The sequence below is a fragment of the Aulonocara stuartgranti genome (genome assembly GCF_965226115.1).
Source record: "Aulonocara stuartgranti genome assembly, chromosome: 5".
NCBI lineage: Eukaryota > Metazoa > Chordata > Actinopteri > Cichliformes > Cichlidae > Aulonocara > Aulonocara stuartgranti.
In genome coordinates this window covers 10,437,601-10,440,762 of record NC_138943.1, presented here as the reverse complement: position 1 = coordinate 10,440,762, position 3,162 = coordinate 10,437,601, and the positions used below count along the sequence as shown (strand labels likewise).

The following is a 3,162-nucleotide window of genomic DNA, read 5'->3' as shown; positions in this document are numbered from 1 at the left end:
TAGTGAAAACTGTTTTCTTTACAAATAACTCACTGAGCTACAACAGCCAATCCCTAACGTTTGTACTCTCTGCTCATATTGCCTTCATATTAAATAAGATTTTTCTTTTTAAAGAACTTATTTTAACATTGCACTCAACAACAAACAAATCTTCCCTAACAAAAAAAGTAACTTCAAGGGCCAAACTGCATTATATTTCTTCACGTCAATATACGTGAAGAAGTAGGGGTGATGTGGGCCACTAGTTTGAGACCCCTGGTGTAGAGGTTTGAGGTTGTGTTAGGCAATACGTTTCTCACAGGCAGTCATTCATCCAGGAATGAAGAACAAATGCTAGCCAATAGATCCCCCCCATGACCCCCCCAATAATCAGACCCAACCAATATAACCCCCCCCCCCAATAAAATTATGAATTATCCTGCATAAATAGGCTGTTGATTTTCTTTACTCACTCCAGGTATTACCAGCAAACTAGTTGCATGTTAAAGCATCTGGGAATTTACCCAGGTTTATTTATTTATTTAGACAGAGATCTTGACACCCCCCCCCCCCCCCCAGTGTTCAGCACAAAGTTACGCCGATGATTAGGCAGCTGCAGCTTTGGTAGAAAGTGCAGATAATGTCATTTTTAACAGTTTAAGTAACGCTGATGATGAACCTCGTAATCTTTATGTAGAGATGACAGTTGCTCTGATATTTTTGAGTGAAGTGAGAAAACATACCGATGTGATGTACCAACACATCCTACCTTCCCTGTTTGTGCAATTCCTTTGAATACACACAAACACATCTAGTCCTTTGCATTTAGGCTCACATGTCCTCTTTTAATTTTTTTTTGTTTTTTTTTGTTTTTTTTTTAAGAAAAGACTTATTAGAGGATGAAGATTGACTGTTGTGTGCACATAAAGAGATCTGATGAACTGACACAGTTCTTCTTGCTCTATTGTTAAAGTATTGAGGAGAAAGTTATGGAAATTTTAAGGAAACAAAAGGTGTTCCCAGATTAATGTGACACATAATGAGACACAAGGTAGTGATCCACCAGTAAAAGTGGTAAAGGGACAGACTGTGAGAAAGCACAGAAGAGTCCCGGTCAGATCCCCAGAGGGACAATACACGAGACCTTTGACCTTAATAGAAAGATTAAAATGAATATGATCACACTCAAGGAAAGCTATATTTGTCAAATCAGTGAGCTTGGTAGAAAATCTGGTGTAAATCAACGCTGCTAAACAAGAAAAATATTTATTTGCAAATTTAAGATGAGTTGAGTCATAATATGTCAGTTATGTAACAATGTAACATGCTAAACTCAATGTAGTGAGCATAGAAAGCTCAAAGGACAAAATTCAAGTTGATTTGCATCCTTAACCACTCCGGTGCCTGACTATTTTCCTGGGGGATTTGGCACACTTTCAAAAACAGCTGCCTCAACCTCCCCCTTCATGAAAACATATGACGTTCATCAGCATCCGACAGCATAAAGGTCTCATGATAATTAGATGTTCTAACTTCGCCCAGTTGCAAAATGTAAACTGAAACGATGGATCCCAGAATGGTGGTGATGTCAATTTCTGCCTCTGTTAGAGCTCAGTAACCATTTAAAGACCTTTGTAGTGCACTGACATCATCATTTAACCCTACAACTGTTTACAACTTGCATAGTTCCCATTTCTGTATAGCTGTATATCTCAGATTTCTGTAAAGTTATTTATTTCATATTCTGTATAGTTTTTCATATTTATATCCTGTTCATATCCTGTACATAGCTTGTACTCACTACAGCCTGTACATACTTATAGTTATAGAATATTCACAACATACTTCATACCGTGTACATTATAACATACCATAATAGACCCATTTCTGTAATATACTCACATATCTATATTATTGCTAATATATATTGTAATATATCTATATCACTAAAGCACTTCTGGATGGATGCAAACTGCATTTCGTTGCCCTGTACCTGTGCATGTGCAATGACAATAAAGTTGAATTCTATTCTAATTCTATTCTATCATTCAATACTGTGGGAATCTGACAGCAACTTCCTGCTCACAAATTCATACAGAAAGTGTATCAAGATGATGAGTGTGTGCCCAGTCAAAGTCATTGATCTCAGCATCAAGGCAGTGTATTAGTATTCTCTACAAGGTCACAGTTTTCTATTATCTGCACACAGCTCTCTGAGTCTTTTACTCCATCTCCACTTCAGTCCACCACCGGTCACCTGAAATCAAACTATTGTCCCCTACTAATATGACCAGCGCACATGTGGGAGACCAGATTTCTTTCCTCTTATGTCCGGCACTCTACTTGGTCAAGACTGTGGGAAACTCCAGTCAGACCAAGGCCCACACATTCATATGGTGATGTGTGAGTATAAATAGGAGGGATGAAGGCAGCAGAGATCAGAGTCTCTCTACAGAGACCTCTACAGCACAGAGATCCGGCCATGGCAGCTACAGTCTCTCCAGTAATGACTAATTCTCAGGACCATGTGACTCTGAATCATAAGGTAAATTGGATATTATCAGAATGTCATTCATTATTCATTAAAGATGATGTTTAATAACACTAAACCTATGCACCAGAACTGTTTTATTAATGACTTTGTTCTTCTTCTTGCAGCTCAGAAAGCCTCTGGTGGAGAAGATCCACAGAAAGAGAATCAACAGCAGTATTGAACAACTCAAGTCTCTCCTGGGTTCTGAGCTCCTCAAACAGCAGCCAGACTCAAAACTGGAGAAGGCAGACATCCTGGCTTCCTGCAAAGACTGCAGCAGAAGTGTCAACCTGTGGACTCAGCAGCTGTTAAGGGCTACTCAAGATGTATTCAAGAGCTGGTGCATGTTCTGTTAAAACAGGAGGTGAAGACTCAGTCTGAACCACATCAACCAGCTGCACATTTCCTCTGAAGGAAACCTGAGTGAGGCGGACTTCTCTCCTCTGATTGTCACAGCCAAAGACAAGAGTCCAGTCTACAGCTCCCTCTGCTGGCCATGGTAGAAGCTCACAGACTGGAGTCACTACTAGATCAGCTATACTGATGATATTGACTGAATTCTATGAAATTTCAATGACTTAACATTTCCTGAAGAAACAGTGATATCGCTATCTTTCAAGTAAAGAGAGAAAACACAGATAAGCTGAAGG

At 39.3% G+C, this 3,162-nt stretch overlaps 1 pseudogene across 1 annotated transcript; it reads left to right on the top strand.

Annotated features, from left to right (window-relative positions):
• Positions 1-2,401: 2,401 nt before the first annotated feature.
• Positions 2,402-2,924, top strand: LOC309707394 (transcription factor HES-5-like; annotated as a pseudogene). Its single transcript has 2 exons — positions 2,402-2,524; positions 2,638-2,924. The product of its transcript is annotated as a transcription factor HES-5-like (transcript).
• The last annotated feature ends 238 nt before the right edge of the window (positions 2,925-3,162 follow it).